At 50.5% G+C, this 24,550-nt stretch overlaps 1 long non-coding RNA gene across 2 annotated transcripts; it reads right to left on the reverse strand.

Moving 5' to 3' along the window:
• LOC125163252 (uncharacterized) lies at positions 1–24,181 on the reverse strand. Of its 2 annotated transcripts, none has more exons than XR_007151361.1 (3): positions 24,127–24,181; positions 4,690–4,746; positions 1–3,482 (listed from the first exon to the last, which is right to left on the reverse strand). It is a non-coding gene; the product is annotated as an uncharacterized LOC125163252 (long non-coding RNA). The 2 variants fall into 2 exon arrangements; XR_007151360.1 differs by lacking the exon at positions 24,127–24,181 and adding an exon at positions 7,118–7,253.
• Between the last annotated feature and the right edge of the window lie 369 nt (positions 24,182–24,550).

The following is a 24,550-nucleotide window of genomic DNA, read 5'->3' on the forward strand; positions in this document are numbered from 1 at the left end:
GCCCTACACGGGGCTCAAACTCACAAACCTCGAGATCATGACCTGAGTCGAAGTCGGACGCTTAACTGACCGAGCCACTCAGGCACCCCAGAAATTCATATTTTTGAGAGACAAGCATACTTCCTTTTCCACATGCAACTCTGTGTGCCACAGAGGGTGTTGCCATAGCATCGATTCTGGTGTCCGTCGGGGTTAGGACTTTGTGTGACTTTGCTTCCGGAGTACATTGTGACAGGCTTCATGGAAGTCTCCCCAATGAGTCGATCAAGACCACCTCACTTGCCTTGCCTGAGGGTGCCCTCCTGGGGTTGGGTCCTCGGGAGAGTGTGCAGGACAGGCAGGAAGGAGAGGTCACACAGGGTGAGGACTCTGTTTGACCTGGTGGTTATGACTCCCCCTCACGCCTCCTGGGAGAAGAAGGCACATGAAGGAGTCCCGTGTCTGTGTGAATGACTCTCCTTTTTCATTAGACTCAGGAAATCCAGAAATCCGTATCCGAGGGAAGGCTGACGTGAACCTCCAAGGAGGTGGGGCAGATGGCGGGTGGTCACTGTGGACCAATTCTCCGAAAGTTCTTTGTGTGATCCCATTTCTCCATTCATAACTAAATGATGGTGCCACTCAGGAATCTGGTGCTTGGCAAGTGCTTGGATCTCAGCATAAGAAACCTCAGGGAAGGACAACATCTCCTACAACACACATGCTTCTCTTCACCTGCGTCTGGGGATGAGCTCCTCTCCAGTTGATTCTGCTGAGATCCCCTCCCCGGGGGAGAAGACGGGAAAACCCTGAAAACGCTTGTCCAACTCTGACACAGTGCCCAGTGCTTTCCTGCCCCTAGCACTTGTCACTCTCCCTCCAGCCCAAGGGTCTGTGAAAATGCCCCACCTTTTGTTTGGGGTTTCCTCAACAGTGAGACCAAGCCCACATTTGTGTTCACCCGATCCGTGATCTGTACAACATCCCAGGTGATGAGGAATAGAACGGGGTGGGGGGTGGGGGAGTCAGAACTTCTGCGGCTAAGGCTCTTGCTTGTGCCACCACAATAAGTCATTATAGGCTTAACTCTTTCATTTTTGACTTGATGCTTTGTCTGCTACTCTGACACCTGGCAACTCAGATGTCTCTCCCCAAGGTCAGCTCAGCTCCTGCCAGGAGAAACACATGAACTGTCCTGGGCCGTGGGGATGAAGAGACGGTGAAATGAGTTCCATGATGGGACTGTGAAAAGGGATGAAGCATCACGTGGGCTGGCAGAGGGTGCAGGCACAGGGAACGCAGACTTTTGAGACTGTCAAGAACTGCTGGCAGAGGGATTAGAAAAACACGACGACAGACATGGGTCACCGGCACACGGGTTGTAAATACACAGAGGAGGACATGGCGTGGCGATCCTGGAGAACAGATGTGGGCTGCGGGCACATGGGGTGGAGGCCCCGGAGGGCACACACGGCCGACAGCACAGGATTTGAGGAGACAAGAGGGAAGACATAGGACTCAACTAAATCAGTGCTCAGGCGTCCATTTAGAGACTGACATGGACACGGCTGAATACAGGCAAGACTCAGATCCGTCATGTTGGTTTCCTTCTGAGGAAGTAAGAAAAAAAAAAATACAAACGCTGGAATAATACAGAAGGAAGAAAATAATAAAGAGGATAAAATAATGACACAGAAAGAGACAATATAAAAATAAACAAGGGGGAAGTTGGTATGGTTAATAATAATACTCATAAACCGGTAGCAAACGTGCTAAGGAACAGAAATGGAGAGTAAACCAGACTACTGATACGAGGTAGTCCAGATATTCTCTACAGAGCCTACAGACATGGACAAGACCAGGACACATTCTGCCCATAACCAGCCCACTTCTCTGCAGGGTCCCTCTCATGGAGCACCGCTTCTTCCCAGGCCACAAGCCCAGGATCCCCACGTAAATGCGCAGTGAAAGGGCACACCCTGGCCAAGTTCCCCCATATCATGTTAAAATCTATCTACAACATGATTCTTTGATATACATACATATATACTCTGATGGATTCCCACAGTCAAGCTAATTAACACATAGACCACCAGTTGGAAATCCGAGTAGAACTTTTGACTTCCCCAGAACTGAGCCACTAATAGCCTAGTGTTGCCTGGAAGCCTTCCCGATAACATAATCGGTCAGTGATCACGTATCTGTAGGGTATGTGTGTTACACACTGTATTTTTACAACGAAGTAAGCTAGAGAAAAGAAATTGATATTGAGAAAATATAAGGAAAATACATTTATAACGTTTTACTGTATTGAAAAAAAGCCACAGGTAAGTGGTCCCATGCAATTCAAACCTGTGTTGTTCAAGGGTCGACTGTGTGTGTGTACACACATACGTACACACATACATAGGTACATACACGTTTGTGTGTACGTGTGGGGTCTTCTCCCACAGCATCCAAACAGGCCTGTGCTTGTCTACGCAACCAAGAAGACATCTACCCTGGGCCCTATTCTCACAAGTCAGCTGCCGGGAAAGAAACCTGGTATGAGACCCATGCGCCCTACAGGGTCTCCCATCAAAAAACCTGAACTGAGCTTCACCTCACTTCAGGGACAAAAAAATAAGACAGGAAGTGGCTGTCACCGATGCCCTTCTGCCAGCATCCAAGCACTTTGGCCAGGATCTTGCCCTCATCATCATGCTGACACACAACAGGCCTCAAGTTTGCTCCCGTGACGTTCCCCTGGCTGCCTCTAAACCACATAGCCTGAGCCAGTCCTAACCCAACAGACACAAATCAAGTGTCATAATATGCCCTCAACACTGAACTCACATCCTGCTGCATGTATACGGGGCCAGGACTCTTAAGCTCAGCCTCGAGGCATCCGGCAAGAGATCTGACCAGATGCCCGTCCAGACGCGCCTAAAGCCCCCAAATAAACTAAGACACATCCCATGCCAGATCACCCAGGAGAGCACTCAGAGACCTGATCTGGAGGCTGTCCAGACTCTCCAGTTTCTGTCCACTACAAACGGACTTGGACCAAAAGCAACACCCCACTTGACCAGGAAGACACCAGCCCAGGTCCTGACCACTGACCTCTGGCCTCCAGGCAACAAGGCCTCCCCTTGAATGCTGTCTATACCTGTACCGTGCCTCCTCCTCATTCACCACCCAGCCATGTTCTTGGCCGTCCCTCAGCATGGTCTTCACTGGTTAAGACAATGGTTGATGGAGCTCCAGATTCAATGGCGGCTCTCATTCCATCCTCCTGGGAAGCAGGAGCCCTCAGTTTCTTGTTTGCAGACACTGTCCCTCTGTCCCCTCGAGGGTCCTCTGTGAAGACCTCTGGTCTCCTCTCTGAGAAGGACTGGGAGCGAGTGACTTGAGGGGACTGTGAGCGAGTTGACAGGAGGAAGATATACGAACAGCTGTTTCTGGTTGTTCAGTGCTTCCTCAGCTGCGGTATGTGTGCAAATGGCGGAATACTGCAGATAATGCTTGGGGGACACACACACAGACACTGCATGTTTAGTCACGTAAACTTAAATTGTATGTATGTAAACGGAACTTATTAAACTGGCATATAAATTATTTTTAAATTAATGAATTTTATTAAAAATGAGTCAAGGGGCGCCTGGGTGGCGCAGTCGGTTAAGCGTCCGACTTCAGCCAGGTCACGATCTCGCGGTCCGTGGGTTCGAGCCCCGCATCGGGCTCTGGGCTGATGGCTCGGAGCCTGGAGCCTGTTTCCGATTCTGTGTCTCCCTCTCTCTCTGCCCCTCCCCCGTTCAAGCTCTGTCTCTCTCTGTCCCAAAAATTTAAAAAAAAAAAAAAAAAAAAGAGTCAAGTTGTGTGAGTAGGTTTTAAAGTGTAATGTAAAGAGAATACTATGAAATTCACCTGCATGTGGTCTGCAAATGATTAAATTTTGATACAATCTGGGAAAAGGACCCATCTATATGGTGTGCGTCTTTTCAGCAGTGTCCTCTCCAGAGACAAGAGTTTTTGACTCTGCTGAAGTGTTTCAGTGGAAACCATGGTGGGGAATACTCCACTGTCTGGTACAGTTTGATTATTAACCACCATTGAAACTGTGTCTTTTAAAAGTTATTTCACTATCAATAAAATTCTTACAAATATGATACACTGTACAAGTATTTTAACTTTGAAGCATTGGAGATCATTTTGTAAATCATTTTCATTCATCAAAGTTTATTTATCTGAGAATAAAAAGGAGCTTGGTAGGACCTGTGTCTTATTAAAAACACTAAACCTTAGGCACAATTCAGCCCCAATGCATCAAGATACGCATATAAACAATATCCCTAAGTGGATCTTACGTATATTAAATTGTGAAAAGCACTGTGTGCAAACCGACTGGCAGTTTTTCTCTGTTGGGTTTTAAAACTTTTTGTTCCCTAGCCACTGCCCTAAAGATACCAATCATTTCTTGTTGGTTTGTTTGTTGGTTTGTTTTGAGGCCTGGGCCTTGAGGTTTGAAGTCTCCACATGATGGTTACGGGCAGCAAAATGTGAGAGCCACTGGAGTTGGTGGTGAAAATACTGCAGCACACGCATGCTGTCTATATTTTCTAACTTTGGAAAATCCCTAACGAGCATCAAGAAAAGTTGTATGGCTCTGGATGACAAGGATTTCCTTCTGAAGAGCAAGTAACTTCTCCTTCCTCCCTGTCTAGCACTTACCTCAAAGGTGCTTTGGTCTTTGGACGGGAATTTTGTCCATCACGTGCAGGCTGCCTCCTGTAGAGCAAGAAAACGTCCGTGAAAAACACGGGCAAAGGAAAGAAACCCAAGGCTGGACCAGCCCCAAATCCACTGTAACCCATGCAATGGTCCAGTCCCCGCGTTGCTTGGGTCACGGGCTGTTTATTTTTCGTGCCAGACCGTGCTCTCGTCGTCTAAATCCTGCCTCATTACTGTTTCGCAGCTTTTCGCAAAAGCAAAGTAGCATGGCTCTTCATTTCGGGCAATAATGAAAGGGCCTGGAAAAGCACAGGAAATTCCTCTCCCTTCTGGAATCTTTTAACGACCACTGGAGTTAAAGCATTTTAGGGTCTGGTTGGCTCAGTCGGTTAAGCGTCTGACTTCAGCTCAGGTCATGATCTCACGACTCATAGGTTCGAGCCCCGCATCCGGCTCTGTGCTGACAGCTCAGAGCCTGGAGCCTGCTTTGGATTCTGCGTCTCCCTCTCTCTCTCTGCCCCTCCCCCACTCACACTCTGCCTCTCTCTTTTTCAAAAATAAATAAACATTAAAAAAAAAAACTTGAAGGGGCGCCTGGGTGGCTCAGTCGGTTAAGCGTCCGGCTTCGGCTCAGGTCATGATCTCACGGTTGTGACTTCCAGCCGGGTGTCGGACTCTGTGCTGACAGCTCGGAGCCTGGAGCCTGCTTCCGATTCCGTGTCTCCCTCTCTCTCTGCCCTTCCCCCACTCATGCTCTGTCTCTCTCTGCCTCAGAAATGAATAAACATTGAAAAAAGTTTAAAAACAAAAAACAAAAAAACCTTGAAATGCTCATGTAAAAGAATAGACATCCATAACAACTATGCCTGGAACTACTGAAAAGCTAATGTTTCCTTAGTTAACAACAGAGTGACTTATTTCCTGAAAAATACATACTTTAAACGTCTCCATACGAGACACACAATATTCAGAAATAGAGAAAAAAATCATAAATATCTCATATATTTCAAATTATAATAATGGGAGCAAAGATGTGAAAAGATTAAAATACTTTAGAACGGTTCAAGCAAATTGTGGAATGCCATCATCATTCCTCATTTAGAATTCATAAGTCATCTGGACAAGTTCGTTTTCAATACATTTTTTCTTTTTTTTAAGTGTATTTTTAGCTATGTGTGTGCACACACAAGTGGGGCAGGGGGAGAGGGAGAAGGAGAGGAGGATGGGGAGAGGGAGAGAGGGAGAGAGCGGGGGAGAGAGAAGGAGAGAGAGAGAGAGAGAGAGAGAGAGAGAGAGAGAGAATCTCAACCAGACTCCGCACTATCAGCACAGAGCTCCATGAGGGTATCGAACCCACAAACGGAGAGATCATGATTATCAGCTGAAATCAAGAGGCTGAAGCTTAACCAACTGAGCCACCCAAGCACCCCATCACCTGTACAAATTCTAAACAGGATAAAGCAAATGTAAAGAAGAAAGGAGTTCCAGGCCATGTAGGAGCCCCGGGCAGTGCCTCTGCCTCCTGCGTGCACATGGAGTCTGGTTCCACAGTCTCTCAGCCTGGGCTGCCGGGAGGGTTGTTGGGGGGGGGGGGGGGAGGGGGGGAGGGGCGGGTGTGCTCACAAGCTGGCTTCCCCCCCCCCCACCCCCGCTCTACCTGCTCCATCCCCTCGCCCACTGGCTGCAGCCACCAATGTCCCCCTGTTCTACCCCTGGTGCCCCCGTGGCCCAGGCCACAACCGACAGCCCTTTACGCTCTTCCTGCTGGATGCCGCTGTCCACCGGGGTCCCGAGCCACCAAGAACCCCTGCTTCTCCTGCTCCACGTCCCCAGCCACCCGGGTCCCCGGCCCCCACAGCCCCCCTTCTCTCATCCGCTCGACGCCCCCGCCCTCCAGGGTCCCACGCCACCACAGCCCCCCTTCTCTCATCCGCTCGACGCCCCCGCCCTCCAGGGTCCCCGGCTACCAAACCCAGCTGCTCTCAACCCACTCGCAGCAAACACTTAGAAAAAGCAGTTTGTGACATAAGCCCTTTCCAAGCGGTTGAGAAAGAAACATCTCAGCCCGTATCACGTGTCCTCCCAACTGCATGCTTTGACTTGAAAGTAGCTGAAGTACTTAACTTGCAGAACAGAAGCGGCCCGGCACACCTGCGTGGACGCCCCGAGACTCCCCGCGCGGGACGGGACGGGACGGACCGGAAACGCCGCGCCCGGAGCGGAAGCAAGTGCCGAGAGCGCACACACTGGCCCCGCCCCCCCAGCTCACCAAGCCCCGCGACCCCGCGACCCCGCGACCCCGCGACCCCGCGACCCCGCGACCCCGCGACCCCGCGACCCCGCGACCCCGCGACCCCGCGACCCCGCGACCCCGCGACCCCGCGACCCCGCGACCCCGCGACGGAGGCGCTCTCTGGCAAGACCGCACCTGCTCGCGAGTGTGAGCTTGTAGCCTCTGGCTGAGCTCCGCGCTTGGCGGCCCCATCCCGCCTGAGTCCTGGGCTGGGAGAGGCGAGGGTCCCGGATGCCTTGCCGCTGCTTATGCCTGCTAGGGTGTGTTTACGTTCCGGCCGGGAACGCTCCCCTCGGGGGACTGTCTTGATTGTGTCCCTATGAACGCGGGGGTGGGAGCGGGACTGAGGGGAGCGGGCGGGGGAGGGGGTATAGAGGGGTGACCGTCCCTGTGAGTGTGGTGGCGCGCGCTGGAAAGGGAGGAGGGATGGGGGAGGGGGTGAGGAGGGGTGATGGGCCCCTGTGAACCTGAGGGCGGGGAACCCGGCGGGGGCGGGAGTGACGAGGGGTGACGGGTCCCTGTGAATGCGGGTGTCGGTGGGTGGGGGAGACCCGGTGGGAGAAGGGGTGAAGAGGGGGGACAGGTCCCTGTGCACATAGGTGTGGGCGCGCGCGGGGTCTGGGCCGGGGCCGGGGCGAAGAGGTGTGAAGGGTCACCGGTGTCAACGCGGTGGTGTGCACGGGGAAGGGAGGATGGACGGCGTGGGGGTAATGAGGGGCGGCAGCTTGCAGAGCATGCTGGTCCCCTGGTCTTGACAGCACACTTGGATAGCAAGGGACAGGTGAAGTGAGCAAGAAGCAGTGGGTCCAGTGAGAACAGAAGGAAAGGGCGTTAGTGTAGTCACGGAGTGGGGAGACTAGGAGAAGGGGAGACGGAAGGAAAGGAAGATAGGTACCAACATCTTGACGGTTTTTCACCTTCCACATTGACTGTGTCATACTCAGGTGTGAGGCGTCAACAGTTACCTGCTCTTTATGGTGAAAATATTCTTTGGAACTTAATTTTACACCGTTTCAATGTGCATGCGTTAAGGATAGTGGCTTTTATATTTTTAGCTGTATTTATTTTTGTGTGAGAGAGAGCGCTTTCGTGCACAAGGGACAGGCAGAGAGCGAGGGAGAGAGAGAATCTCAAGCAGGTTCCAGGCTCAGTGCAGAGCCCGAACTGAGGCTTCATCCCACGATGGCGAGGTTGTGACCTGAGCTGAAATCAAGAGTTGGAAGCATAACTGACGCGGCCAGCCAGGTGCCCCTAGTTTTTATTTTTGTATAAACAGTCAAAATTCTGTTTAACCAGCTTGTATAATAAATTTCCTTCACGTGGCCTAAGTAAGTTAAGGGGGGCTCCTGGGTGGCACAGTCATTTAAACATCCAAGTTTGGCTCAGGTCATGATCTTACTGTTCCTGGGTTCCAGCCCTGTTTCATGCTCTGTGCTCAAAGTTCAGAGACTGGAACCTGCTTCAGATCTTGTGTCACTCTCTCTCTTTCTGCCCCACTCCTGCTCGCCTTGTGTCTATTATCTCTCAAAAATAAAAACATTTAAAAATTTGAATTCAAATTTGTTGACATACAATGTAGTCTTGGCTTCAGGACTATAATCCAGTGACTAATCTCTTACATATAACACCCACTGCTCATCCCAAGAAGTGCCCTCTTTAATGCCCATCAACCATTTAGGTCATCCCTCCACCCACCTTCACTCCAGCAACCCTCTGTGTTTTAGAGTCTATGATGTTTTGCCTGCCTTTCTTTGTATCTTATTTTTCCTGCCCTTCCCCTATGTTCATCTGTTTTGTTTTTAAATTCCCCATATGAGTGAAATCTTATGATATTTATCTTTTCTGAATGACTTATTTTCCTTAGCATAATACATTCTGCCTCCATCCACATTGTTCCACATGGCAAGATTTTATTCTTTTAGATTGCTGAGCAGTATTCCATTGTGTATATCTACCACATCTTCTTTATCCATTCTCCAATGCAGGAAAGAGCCCAAATGTCCATAGGAGCCTATAACTGGTGCAGGATTATTCAGCATGGAACATGGAAAGTCGTCATACCATTTCCAAAGGAGGAATGAAGCTGCACAATGGGGATGATGAGGCCAAACATAAGCTTGGCCCACTCCATAGGCTGGCACTTGAACCTAAAGACTAAGCCTGACCTGCACCCTAACATGCACCCTCAACTCAGCTCTCTGAGACCTCTGAGCTGCTGCAATTTCAGCACCTGGCACCTCCTGGGACCTAACTGTAACCCTACCCAGGGCTCTGGACTTAAGGCAGCCCACCATTGAGGTCTGAGGAAAGAATGGATTTGGGGCCAAAAACCAGTGTGTTTTTCAGCATGGACGCCCGAATTTCTCCATGACACTTCCATGGCCAGGATGGAGGTGCATGAGGGGAATCTGAGCTGCAACCTAACCCTCTCCCACACAGTCTTCTGGCTCCTGAACCCAAACTCTAAGCCTGAATCGCTGCCTACCATGCGCCCTCCACCCAACCCTCCAGGGAGATCACTGCACTGCCAGTGACTCTGCCCCTGACACCTCTGGGGATCTAACCCTAACCCTAGCTCAGGCTCTTTCTCGAAGGGGGCCCACATCCTATGACAGGGGAAAAATCTTTGGGACCTATGAGTGGTGCACAATTATTCAGCAAGGAACCCAGGAGTCGGCCATGACACTTCCAGGGTAAGAATGGAGCTGCTGAAGGGGATCCAAGACCAAAATTGAAGCCTGGAACATACCAGCCACCCCCTCCCCACACATCCTAAGGGTGTCCTACACCCTAACAGGTGTCCTCAACTCAGGCCTCCAGGGACATCACTGAACTGGTGTTACTTCATGCCCTGGCACCTCCAGGGACCTAACCCTAATCCTAGCCCAGGCCTTTCCTCACATGGCCCACCTGCTAGGTCTGAGGAAAGAACACATCTGGGGCCCATGACTGGCACAGGATTAATCTGCAAGGAACCCAGACATGATAACATTTCCAAGGCAGGGATGGAAGCCTGGCCCACACGATTGGCTGGCCCAATAAGCCAAAGCCCAAGCCTGACCCACACCATAACACTCACCCTCAATTCAGTCCTCCAGGACTGTGCTGTTAGTGGTTCAGCCCTTGGTGCCTCTCAGGACCTAACCCGAACCCTAGCCTGGATTCTGGCCCTATGGGGGGCCCACCATTGAGGTCTGGGAAAGAATGGATTTGGGACCAATGACCAACACGGAATATGTCAGCATGGAAGCCAGAATTTCACCATGACATTTCCATGGCCAGGATGGTGCTGCAGGAGGGGATCCTGCGACCTTGCCTAACCCTGGCCAACACCATCTTTTGGCTCCTGAATCCAAACCCTAAGCCTGACCCACACTTGAACATGTGCCCTTCACTCAGCCCTCCAGGGAGATCACTGCACTGTTGGTGGTTCTGCCCCTGGCACTTACTGGTTGCCAAACCTACCCCTACCCATGGCTCTGGTTCGAAGGGGACCCACCTCCTAGGTCTGAGAAAAGAACAGACCACCAGGGGCCCATGCAGGGTGCCAAAATATTTAGTGAGAAACCCAGAATTGACCATAATATTTAGAGGGCATGAGCGGAGCTTCAGAAGTGGATCCAGGCCCCAAACCTCAGCCTGGAACACGCTATCAGCTGTCCACTGCATCCAAACCCTATGCCTGTCCCGCATCCTAACAGTTTCCCTCAATTCAGTCCTCCAGGGAGATCATTGCACTGGTGATCATGGTTCAGCCCCTGAAACCTCCTGGGACCCAACCCTAACCCTAGCCACAGCTTTTTCCCTATGGGGGCCCAATTCCTAGGTCTGAGAACAGAACAGATTTGGAGCCTATAAGTGGTACAGGATTATTCACCATGGAATTTGGAAAATCGCCATGCCATTTGCAAAGCAGGGATGGAGCTGCACAAGGTGGGAATCCTGAGGTCCAACCTAAGCTTAGCCTACACCATAGGCTGGGCCTTGAACCCAAGGACTTAAGCCTGACCCGTACCCTAACATGCGCCCTACTGCAGCCCTTGGGGGAGACCACTGCATGGCTGGGGGTTCATCCCCGGTTGCCTCCTGGGACCTAACCCGTAACACTAAGCCTAACCCTAAACCCTAACCCTCCTTAGAGGAATTTCCTCATAACTGTGTACCCTCCCCCCATCTCATATGGACCCACTCTCCAAAGAGTGATCTCATACCTGCGTCCCCTTTGGTCATCGCAGGTGTACCCTTCACCCATAGAGTGATGTCCTCATAACTGTGCCCCTTCCCCTCCACTCCCTCAACCCAGTGACTCATACCTGTCACATCCCCTCATCTCAGGTGGACCTCCCTCCATAGAGAGATGTACTCATACCTATCTATGTCCTTTACACTCCTCTAGGGTGGATCTTCCCTCTGTAGTGTGATGTCCTCAAACCTGCATCCCCTTCCCTCATCTCAGTGGACCCTCCCTCCATAGAGTGATTTCCTCATACCTGCTTCCACACCCCTCATCTCAGTGGCCTGTCTCTAGTGATGTCCTCATACCTGTGTCCCCTCCCCTCCTCTCCCTGCACACAGTGACTCCTCATATAAGTGTCACCTCACCTCATCTCAGGTGGACCTCCCTCCACAGGGTGACTTCCTCATACCTTTTTCTCCTCCCCTCCCCAAAGCTCCCTCCACACAGTGACTCCTGTGTCCCCAGTCTTTATCTCAGGTAGACACCTCCAGAGTGTTGTCCTCATACTTGCATCCACTCCTTTCATCTCAGGTGGCATCCCTCCAAACAGTGACATCCTCATAACTGCTTCCCTTCCCCTCAATTCAGGTGGACCCCTTTTCCACAGACTGATGTCCTCATACCTACAGACCCCAACTTCACCTCATATGGACCCACCCTCCATTGAGTGATGTCCTCCTGTGTCCCCTTGTCTCAGGTGAACACACCCTCCATAGTGTGATGTCCTCACACCAGCATGCCCTCTGCTAATCTCAGGTGGACCCTCACTTGATAGACTGTATTCTCATACCTGCGTCTCCTTCTCTCCCCTCTGCTCCCTCCACACAGTGACTCTCCATACCTGTCCCCTCTCCTCATCTCAGGTGGACCCTACCTCCACTGAGGGATATCCTCATACCTTCTTTCCCTCCACTCCATTCAGGTGGATCTGCCCTCCATAGAGTGACTACTCCTACCTGTGTCCCCTGACCTCATCTCAGGTGGACCCTTGTTCCATAGAGTGATGTCCTCATACTTGCGTCCTCTCCCCTCATCTCAGGTGAACCTTCTCTCAAGAGTGGTGTCCTGGGATGCCTGGGTGGCTCAGTTAAGTGTGTGGCTTAGGTCATGATCTCGCAGTTCATGGGTTCAAACCCTACATTGGGCTCTGTGCTAACAACTCAGAGCCTAAAGCCTACTTTGGATTCTGTCTCCCTCTCTCTTTGCCTCTCCCCTGCTTACACTCTGTCTCTCTCAAAAATTAAACTTTTTTTTTTTAATTTTAAAAAATAGAGTGATGTCCTCTACATGGGTCTACTCCCCTAATCTCAGGTGAACCGTTCCACCACACAGTGAGTCCTTATACCTGCATCCCTTCACCACATCTCAGGTGGACCATTGCTCCATTTAGTGACTCCTCATACCTACATCCCTTCCCCTCACCTCAGGTCGACCCTCCCTCCATAGAGTGATGTTCTCCTATCTGCATCTCTTCCTCTAATCTCAGGTGGGACCTCCCACCTTAGAGTGGAGTCCTCCTACCTGTGTCCCCTCCTCTCAATGCAGGTGGGCCCTTAGTCCATACAGTGATGTCCTCACACCTGGGTCCCCTCCCTTCACCTCAAGTGCACCCTACATCCATTAAGTGATATCATCATAACTGCATCCCTTCTCCTCTTTGCCAGTAGACCCTCCCTCCATAAAGTGATATTTTCACACTGGCCTCCCCTCCCCTTATCTCAGATCATGCTCCCTCCACAGGGTGATGTCCTCATACTTGCATAACTTCCCTTTATCTCAGGTGTACATACACTGATGTCCTTATAACTGCATCTTCTCCCCTCAAGTGGACCCTCCATCCATATAGTGATGTCCTCGTACCTGCCTCCTCTCCCCTCGTCGCAGGTGGACCCTCCCTCCATTGAGTGAATTCCTCATACCTAAGTCCCCTCCACTCAGCTCCATTCATAGTGTGACTCCTCATAACTGCCTCATCTCCCCTACATCTCTATAGAGGTGTACCATCCTCTATAGTGTTCTGTGCTCATACCTGCCTTCGTTCCCCTAATCATTGGTGAATCCTCCCTCCATAGTGTGATGTCCTCATACTTGCATCCTCTCCCCCCATTTCAGTTGGCCCTCCCTCCATAGAGTAATGTCCTTATGCCTGGGTCAACACTGCTAATCTCTGTCGACAACCCCTTCATACAGCGATGTCCTCATACCTCTGTGTACCTTCTTCTCAGGTGGACCCCCCTCCATAGAGTGATGTCCTCATAACTGCATCCCTTGCCCTCATCTCAGGTGGACCTTTCCTCCAGAGTGATGCCCTCACACTTGCGTCTCCTCACCTCATCACAGGTGGATCTTCCCTCCATAGAGTGATGTCCTCATACCTGTGTCCCCTCCCCTCATCTCAGGTGGACCTTCTACCATAGAGTGATATCCTCATATATTCATCACTTCCCCTCATTTCAGATGTCCATAGATGGATATCCTCTTACCTTCATCCCCTCCCCTCATCTCAGGTGGACATTCCCTCCATAGAGTGATGTTCTCATACCTGCGTCCCTTCTCCTCATCTCCTGGTACCCTCCCTCCCAGTACCCAGTGAGGTCTTTATACCACCCTAACTTACCCTCCACCTTACTGTGGACACTCCCTCCCCTGACATTGTAATTCTTCATACCTGCATCCTCTCCCCTCATCAGGTGGACCCTCCCTTCCTTCCCTGCACACAGTGACATCCTGATTCCCCTCTTCTTCTCATGGACACTCCCTCCAACAGTGTCCCTGTGTGTCCTTCCACGCACACCCACCTTTCTTACACCTGGTACCTCCACAGGTCTAGAAGCTCCAGGTAGTACTTGCATCTGCCCTAGAGTTTTGGGATGCTCGATCTCTTACAGCTGTTGGGCTGTGAGCCTACCTATGCAGGTGTCCTGGCTCACACTCACCAGCGCTTTCAGCAGCTTCATGGCCACAAGCAGTACATGGCTGTGACCACAGGGCTGGACACCAGTGCTCACAGGGAATCTCCCTTGGAGTGGTCATTCAAGGCAGGAGACATAGGGTGACTAGTGGCTGAAAATGGGCTAAGGCGCTAGGGCCTACAAGAGCTGACATGTGTCACGTCACTTCCAAGTCACAACTGTGCACAGTGAGATCACCTAATCAATTATCAAACATCTGAGAACACATCTCAGCATCTGGACAGCATCGTGCATGCCCCAGGGCCTTCCCAGCTGTGAAATCACTCCAGTAAACCACAGCTGGCACTTATCAATGAGGTGGAAAATGACCTCAGAGGGCACACGGGGCCTGGATGACATGTGATCGCACATCCACACCGGTGTGACTGCAACTCTCCCAGACCTGGGGACACTCATCCATATTCCACGTGGGGAAGTCCAAACCTCCTAGACCTTGCACCTGGGGTCATCCCTCTACACTGACATGGGGGAACCTGAAATCTCCCAGAACTTGAGCCTGGGTGGTCACATGTCCACACTCACCAGGGTGAATACTCCTCTCATAGTGCCTGCACCTGGGGTCATCCAGCCATACTTACTCATAGGACCTGCAATCCTCCTTAAGCTTGAGCTGGGGTGGTCACACATCCAAACTCACCAGAGTGACCCCACCTCTCCCAGATTCTGCACCGGGGGTCACTCATCCATATTGACACAGGGTGACCCCCTAATCTCCCAGGCCCTGCAACTGGGTTCACACATCCATACTGACACAAGGGAACCACCAAATCTCAGAGACATGGCAACTAGGGTCTCTCTTCATATTGATACAGGGGACCCCCAGATCTTTCAGACACTGAGATGGGGTGGTTACTCATCCACACTCGCCACAGTGACCCCACCTCTCCCAGACACTGGATAGGGTCATTCATCCATACTGACACAGTGGGACCTCCAAATCTCACTGACCCTGCACCTAGGGCCAGTAGTCCATACTGACAAAGAGGAACCCTGAGATCTCCCAGACCCTGAGAGGTGGTGGTCACATGTTCACACTCATCAGGCTGACCCCACCCCTCCCAGAACCTGCACCTGGCATCACTCATCTATAATGACAAGGGGGGGGGGCAAAATCTCCCAGAGTCTAGGAGGTTGTCAAACACCTATACTGACAAAGGGTGACCCCAAAATCTCCCAGTCCCTGAGCTGTGGTCCTCACAGGTCCACACTCACCAGGGTGACCCAACCTCTTCCCGACCCTTGTATGAAGTCACACAACACTACTAACACAGGGAACTCCAAATCTCTGAGCACCTGCCTGTGTGGTCACTCATCCATACTGATACAGGGGAGCCCAAATCCCAAAACTTGCACCTGGAGTCCCTCATCCATATTGACACAGAGGGACCCCCAAATATCCCATATCCTTAACCTGGGTCACTCATCCATACTGACAAATGGGGCCACCCAAGTCTCCCAGAATAGAACTGAGGTGGTCACACATCCACACTCACCAGGGTGACCCACCTCTCCCAGAGCCTTCACCTGGAGTCCCTCATCCATACTGACACAACAGGACCCCCAAATCTCCTAGACCTTGAGCAGGGTGGTCACATGTCCACACACACCACATCTCCCAGATTTTCAAGTTGGATCACTCATTCATACTGACACAGAAGGACCCTTAATGTCCCAGACACTGTGCCTGAGATCACTCATCCATACTGACAAAGGAAGACTGACAAATATCCCAGGCCCTGAACTGTGTAGGTCACACATCCACACTCACCAGGGTGACCCCACATCTCCTAGACCCTACAACTGAGGTCACTTCATTCATACCAGCAGAGGGGTCCTCCAAATCTCCCTGACCCTGAAATGAGGTGGTCATACATCAACACTCGCCAAGGTGACCCCACCTTTCCCAGACCCTGCACCTTGATATCACTCATCCATACTGACAAAAGAGGATCACCAACTATCCCAAAGCTTGACTTGGGATGGTCACACGCCCACACTCACCAGGTTAACCCCACCTATCTGAGAAACTGCACCTAGGGTCACTCATCCATAATGACACAGAAGGACCCTGTAATCTCCAAGCCCTTGCACCTAGGGTCACTAACAGAGAATAACTCCCATTTCTCTAAGACCTTGATCTGGGATGGTCACATGTTCACACTCACCAGAGTGACCCCACCTCTCCCAGACCCTGCACTTGGGGTCACTCAACCATACTGACAAAGGGGGACCACCAAATTTCCAGACCTAGAGCTGCAGTGGTCACATGTCCACACTCACCAGGGTGATTCCATGTCTCCCAGATCCTGAACCTGTGGTAAAAATTCATACTGATATAGGGCTCCCCCAAATCTACCAAACACTGCAAATGGTGTTACCCACCCATGTTGACACAGGAGGACCCCCGAATCTCCCACATAATTATAGGGGGTGGTCATACATCTTCTCTCACCAGGATGACCCCACATATCGCAGACACTCCACCTGGGGTCACTCATCCATAATGACAAAGGGGGACCTCCAAATCTCCCAGACCTATAACTGTAGTCATTCATCCATAATGACATGGGGGAATGCCCAATCTCCCAGACCCTGCACCTGGGGTCACTCATCCATACTGCTACAGAGGGACCCCCCCAAATCTCCCAGATCATTAAAGTGAGTTACTCATCCATACTAACAAAGAGGTATGCCCCAAACTCCCAGAACTTGAGCTGGGGTTATCACACACCTACAATCACCAGGGTGACCCACCTCTTCCAGAGTTTTCACCTGGGGTCACTCATCCATACTGATAGGGGGACCCCCAAAATTCTCACACCCTGCACCTGGGGTCACTCATCCATACTGACACAGAAAGAACACCAAATCTCTCAGACACTGCACGTGGGATCACTCATCCATACTAACAGACAAGGACCCACAAATCTCCCAGGCTATGAGCAAGGTGGTCACGCATCCACATGCACCAGTGTCACCTCATCTCTCCCCAACCCAGTAGCTGAGGTCACTCATCCATATTGACACAGGGGTACGCCAGAATGTCCCAGACTCTGCACCTGGGGTACTCATACGTATTTACATATGAGTACAGCCTAATCTCCAAGACCCTGAGCTGGTGTGGTTCACACATCCACACTCACCAGGGTGAACTCACCTCTCCCAGAGCCTGCACTTGGGGTAACTCATTCATACTTACACAGGGGGACCACCAAATTTCCCAGACCCTATACCCTGTACCACTGAACCAAAGTGACACAGGAGACCCCCAAATCTCTGAGACTGTGCCCCTTGGGTCACTTATCCATCGTGACACAAAGGGACCCACAAAATATCCCAGACACGGCATCTGGGGTCACTCATCCAGCCTAGCACAGAAGGACTCCCAAATTTCCCAGACACTGAGATGGGGTAGTCACATGTCTACACACAAGGGTGAACCCACCATTCTGCCACGGGGGTCATTCATCCATACCGACACAGGGATATCCACAAGTATCACAGACCTTGCACCTGGGGTCACTCACTCTTTCTGACAAAGGGGGACCCCCAAATCTGCCAGACCCTGAGCTGGGGTGGTCACACATCCGCACTCACCAGGGTGACCCAAACTCTCCCATTCCCTGTACCTGGAGTAAATCATTCAACCTTACACATGGGACCCCCAAATCTCCCAGACACTTTAACTGGAGTCACTTATCCATACTGACACAAAAGGACCCCCAAATCTCACAGGCCCTGAGTAGTAGATGTGATCACATGTCCGCACTCACCAGGGTAACCCAACGTCTCCCAGATCCTGCACCTGGTGTAACACATTTGTACTGACTCGGGGGACCCCCCCAGTCTCCAAGATCCTGATTTGGGGTGCTCACACATCCACACTCACCACGGTGACTTCATCTTTCCCAGACACTGCACCTGGGGTCACTCATTCATATTGAAAGAGGAGACCCCAAAATATCACAGAACTTGAGTTGGGGTGGTCACACAGTGACACTCACCAGAGTGCCCCACCTCTCACAGACCTTGCACCTGGGATAACTCATTCATACTGACACAGGGGGACCACCAAATCTCCCAACTCTGAGCTGGGGTGGTCACACATCTAAACTCACCAGGGTGACCCCACATCTCCAGGACACTGCAACTGCAACCAATCATTTATACTTACACAGGGGATCCCCAAAACTCCCAAAAGCTGTGCTAGAGTGGTAAAACATCCACACTTAACCAAGGTGACCCCACCTCTCCCAGAATCTGCACCAAGGATCACATCCATACTGAAATGGGGGGACCCCCAAACCTCCCAGACCTACATCTAGGGTCACTCAACCATAATAACAAACAGGGAGCCTTAATTTTCCAGACCCTGATCTGGGATGTCACATGTCCACAGTCACCAGGGTGACCCCCATCTTTCCTAGACCCTGTAACTGCTGTCATTCATCCATACTGAAACAGAGGGGCCTGTGTATCTCCCAGACACTCCACCTGGGGTCACTCATTAGTACTTACACAGGGGGACCCCCAAAACTGCCAGGCCCTGAGAATGGGTGGTCACACCTTCACACTCACCAGGGTGATCCCACCTCTCCCAGACTCTGCACCTGGTGTCACTCAAACATGCTGATAAAGTGGGCCTCCCGAATTTGCACACCATGAGCTCAGGTGGACACACGTTCATATTCACCAGGGTGACCCCACCTCTACCAGATGCTGCACCTAGGGTCACTCATCCATACTGACACAGGGAGACCCCCAAATCTTCCAGACCCCTAGGTAGGGTGGTCACAGTTACACCATGGTGACCTCTACTCTACCAAGTGCCTCACCTGCGGTCACTAATTCATGCTAGAACAGTGGACCCCCAAATCTCAGTAAACCTGAGCTGGAGTGGTTACACATCCACAGGCACCAGGGTGGCCCCACTTGTCCCAGAATGTGCACCTGGGGTCACTCATCTAAACTGACACAGAGGGACCCCCAATTTCCCAGATGCTTCAATTGGGATCACTCACCCATAATGACAAGGGAGACCCCCCAAATCTCCCTAATGCTGCACCTGACTTCACTCACCCATACTGACACAGGAGGGCTCCCAAATCTCCCAGATCATGAGCTGAGGTGGTCACAGGTCCACACTTACTAGGGTGACCCAACCTCTCCCAGACACCACAACTGGGGACACTCATCCGTAGTGTCACACAGGGACTCACAAATGTCTCAGGCACTGCACCTATGGTCACTAAACCATCCTGACACAGGAGGACCCCCAAATCTCCCTGACCCTGAGCTGGGGAGGTCACACATCCACACTTACCAGAGTGACCCCATATCTCGCAGACCCTGCACGTAGGATCATTCATCCTTATTGACAGAGGGGGCCCCAAGTTCCCCAGACCCTGAGCTGGGGTGATCACATGTCCACATTCACCCTGCATCTGGGACCATCACCCATACCGACACAGGGAGACCCCCAAATGTCCCAGACACTGCACCTGTGGTCACAAAGTCTGCAGGAGACCCCAAAGGAAGGTGAACCCCATAGGGAGTTCAAAGCTGGAGGTGCTAACCCAGAAGGTGGGTCCAGGGCAGCTTGCAGAACCAGGGTGCCCAGGGGATGTCTGTGGAGCAGGTGCCCACCTGACATTGTGCCCCATGTGCTCTGCTAATACCCCATGCTGTTATCCCCATGTGCAGCCCTCTGTACCCCTGCAAGTTCCCATCTTTGCAGTGCTGCATTTGGGACACCTCTGCCTTGTGCACAGAGACCCCTATGCCCTGCATCCATCTCCCATGCACCAGGCCCCCACACCTCACTGTCCTCCCAGCCCCCACCATGTGCCAAGACCCCCATGCACCTCACACCCTCGCCAGGACCCATGACCACACTTGGGGTCTTAGCAAGGTTACCCAAACAAGGCAGTCTCAGTTGTGCACCCCAGACCTCAAAGCACTAAAATCTGAACATAGGCCATGGTTGTGCAACTCCCCATACTGAGGTTAAACCATGTGTCTAACCAATTCCAAGGCCTGTTCTCAATCTCCAAACTTTCAGTGCACTTGTGAGGAAAAACTCTGTACACCTTCACTGTTAAAATGGTTTGGACTTGTGAGATGTTAGGGAATTAACGATATGAGGGTCACCTAGAGAGTCACCAACCTCCGTGACACGTGCAGCTGTTGTGCTGGAGCCAGCTTCTCAGGGCTCTAGAACAGTCTCTGTTCTAACTCATGTCCACGCAGGATTTAAAACGCTATAGAAACCCTTTGTGGTCATTTCAACCGTGATCATCAAAACGACGTTTAGAGGCTAATGCACAGAGTACATGGTCAAATGTAAAGGTACCAGGATAGACAACATAGAGAACACAATCAGGACTAAATGCCCAGTGTAAACCGAACACTGGCCTACATGACACATTGTAGACAGAACACACACGTCTAAATGTCCCAGTGTAGACAGCGCTGGGCAGGTCTACATATATTCAGTGTAGACAGAGCATGGCCAGGTCTAAATATACTGAATAGAGAGAACACAATCAGGTCTACAAGTCTTGTGAAGACAGAACATAGTCAGAACTAAATGTCCCAGTGTAGACAGGACACGGTGGGCTCTCCATGTACCATGTCTGCAGAATGTGGTCAGGTAAGTGAGCCTAGCACTGCTCTCTCAAGGAGCACATGGTTCCTCTTAGATGAGCAGGGAGCTCACCGTGAGCTGGGAAGGAGGACATAAACTACACTGAGGTTCAACCCACACACACCCTCACCAGGAAAATACACAGGACCATCCCATTTTTAAACATTTCAAAATGTGATGCAAGTATTACCAATGTCTCTGGCCACCTGATGGTCAGGATCCAGGGGGATGCCAGAAACTTGCAGTAGCACAGACCGGGCTCCTGCACAGAGAGGTGGCTGTGATGTGAAGTGTTCCCACCTGCTGCATGTACCGGGCACTCAGCAGGGACCGGCCCAGGCTGGCCCAGCACGGGGCACCAGGTGCTGGTGTCCATCCACCCTGGGGGCCGGGGCCTATGATTGCTTGGGGCAGCCAAAAGCATGCACACCCTGCCTCTGTGGCAGGGGCCCACGTCCACCTTCACATCAGTGCCCTTGGGACAGAGCACTGATAGACTACTTCTGTGGCGTTTGGCTACTGTGTATACACGGCTGACACTCAGGACACGCACTGTGTCGTCTTTGAAGGCAAGGACGTGAAGAGGTCATGACACAGAAGCCGCTCTGAGCAGAGAACCTGGAAATGTTTGAACTTGCCACACCACCGCAAGGCTACTGCCATGGCCATGCGTGTCACCTTGCCTGCTGTGGGCCCTGCACTCCACGACACTTCCAAACAGACATGTCCAGGTTCATGCTCTTTGAAAGTACAGGGTCTCCCATGAGGGAGATGGGCTGGGGGGCTGGCAAAACCCCCATTGCTGATTCTAAAGTCGGGAGAGGGTGAGCAGGACCCCAACCTGGTGATGAGGACTGTCTGTAGAAAGAGGCCCAGTCCGAGTAGAGTCATGCTGAGTGACCCCAAGGAAGGAACTAAGTTCAGGGACATGGAGACCAGAAGCACAGCAGGGGTGTCTTCCATACGACAAGCCTGGGCTCTCCAACCCACCAAGCTTGTGGCTTAAAGTGAACCCATGCACAGGACAGCTAAATGCAACATGGCCCTTAGTTGGACTCTGAATGGGACAAAAAGAAAGTGTAAAGGGCATTCCTGAGACAGGCATGGCAATCCACACAGATTCTTCACTGGAGTGTTGTCTTCCAGCCATTTCAAGTTCCGGAGAGCAATGACTGTAGCACGGTCACACAGGAGCAATCCCAGTGACGCATGAGGGCCCACTGCAGTTTGCAGCCACCTTGCAAGTGGTTCCGGTAAACACACATGCACATGCATGCAGAGAATAAAGTGAATGCGGCAAAGCATTGATTGCTGAATGCAGGTGAAGTTTTTGAATTCTACCTTTTCCTGTTTGATGGTTTTCAAAATAAAAAGTTAAGGGGCACCTGGGTGGCTCAGTCAGTTAAGCATCTGACTTCGGCTCAGGTCATGATCTAATGGTTCGTGGGTTTGAGTCCCACATTGGGCTCTGTGTTGATAGCTCAGAGCCTAGAGCCTGCTTTAGATCCTGTGTCTCCCTCTTTCTCAAAAAAAAAAAAAAAAAAAAAAAAAATTTTAATCAAAAAGTAAAAAGTTAAAGACAAAAGTTAATGGCAAAAGACCTGATTCACAGGACTTTCTGAAGATATTCAAATATTTTAAGATATGAGAAATTAATGTAGATAATACATCTGCCCATCAATAGATGAGTGGATCAGCTAACTGTGGTCTATCCAGACAATGCAAGAATACTCAGTGTTGAGAAGGAAGGATATTCTGACACCTGCTACAACATGGATGAGCCTTGAGGACATGATGCTGAATGAAAGAAGGCAGCCCCAAAACGAACAAATATTGTATGATTCCACTCATAGGAGGTCCCTCGAGTAGACAGGTCCATAGAGACAAGATGGTGGATGCCAGTGGCTGGAGATGAGAGGACTATTTAATAGGGACAGAGTTTCAGTTTTACAAAACGGGAAAAAAGTTCTGGAGATGATGGTGGGGACAGTTGCATAAGAATGTGAATGTGTTTCATGCCACTGAATAGTACACTTAAAAATGATAAAAATGACACATTCTTTTAAAAAAAATTTTAATGTCTATTTATTTGTGAGAGAGAAACAGAGTACGAGCTGTCAGCACAGAGCCCAACACAGGGCTCGAACTCATGAACCATGAGATCATGACCTGAGCCGTTAAGTCGGACGCTTAACCAACTGAGCCACTGACGCTCCCCTAAAATGGTACATTCTTTGTTATGTTTATTTTACCACATTAAAAAAAAAAACAGAACTACCCTATGATCAGGCAATTGCACAATTAGGTATTTTACCCAAAGGATACAAAATTACAGACTCAAAGGGATACATGCACCCTGATGTTTATAGCAGTATTCTTAACAATGGCCAAGAGATGGAAAGAGCCCAAATGTCTATTGACTGATGAATGGATGAAGAAGATGTGATATATATATATATATATATATATATATATATATATATATATATATATATATATATACATACAATGGAATGTTACTCGGTGATCAAAAAGAACAAAATCTTGCCATCTGCAACAACGTGGATGGAACTAAAGTGTATGATGCTAACTGAAGTGAGTCAATCAGAGAAAGACAAGTACCACATGATTTTACTCATATGTGGAATTTAATAAAACAGATGAACATATGTGGGGGAGAGAACAGAGGGAAACAAACCACAAGAGACTCTTTAACGACAGAGAACAAACTGAAGGTTGATGGAGGAAGATGGGCGAGATGGGTTATGGGCATTAAGGAAGACACTTGTGGGGCACCTGGGTGGCTCAGTCGGTTAGGTGGCTGACTTCAGCTTGGGTCATGATCTCATGTTCGTAAGTTCGAGGCTGGAGTCAGGCTCTGTGCTGACAGCTCAGAACATGGAGCCTGCTTCAGCCTCTGTGTCTCCCTCTCTCTCTGCCCCTCCCCCATTCACACCCTGTCTCTCTGTTGTCTCTCAAAGATGAATAAACGTTAAACAAATTAAAAAAAAAAAAGGAGGACACTTGTGATGAGCACTGGGTGCCACATGTAAGTGATGAATCACTGAATTCTACTCCTGAAACCAATATTGTTATCTAAAACGCAAATTTAAAAAAGAAAACAATTCGGCATTACATAGTAAAGTAAAACATGCACATACTCTGACCTTCAGTTATACACAAACACAAGAACACACACACTAGGACACACAAACACGGACATTCTCAGTACAAAGAGACAAAATCTGGAACCAATCTGAATGCCATCAGAAACACAATGGAGGGGTACCTGGGGGGGCTCAGTCCATTGGGCATCTGACTCTCAATTTCGGCTCAGGTCATGATCCCAGGGTGGTGGCATCAAGCCCCGTGTCAGGCTCCGTGCTGAGTGTGCAGCCTGCTTGGGATTCTCTTTCCTTCTGTCTCTCTCCCAGTTCATGCACACTCACTCTGTAAAAAAAAACAAACCAGAAGCAGAACAGAGACATGAATTAAGCACATGCCTGTGATGGAATATTCCACAGCAATAAATTTTAACTTCACATTAAAATTCATAAAAGTTATTTTATTTTATTTTATTTATTTATTTTTGAGACAGAGCGTGAACGGGGGAGGGTCAGAGAGAGAGAGGGAGACACAGAATCCGAAAGAGGCTCCAGGATCCGAGCTGTCGGCACAGAGCCCAACGCGGGGCTCAAACTCACAGACCATGA

This window comes from Prionailurus viverrinus, chromosome B1 (assembly GCF_022837055.1).
Source record: "Prionailurus viverrinus isolate Anna chromosome B1, UM_Priviv_1.0, whole genome shotgun sequence".
Lineage (NCBI taxonomy): Eukaryota > Metazoa > Chordata > Mammalia > Carnivora > Felidae > Prionailurus > Prionailurus viverrinus.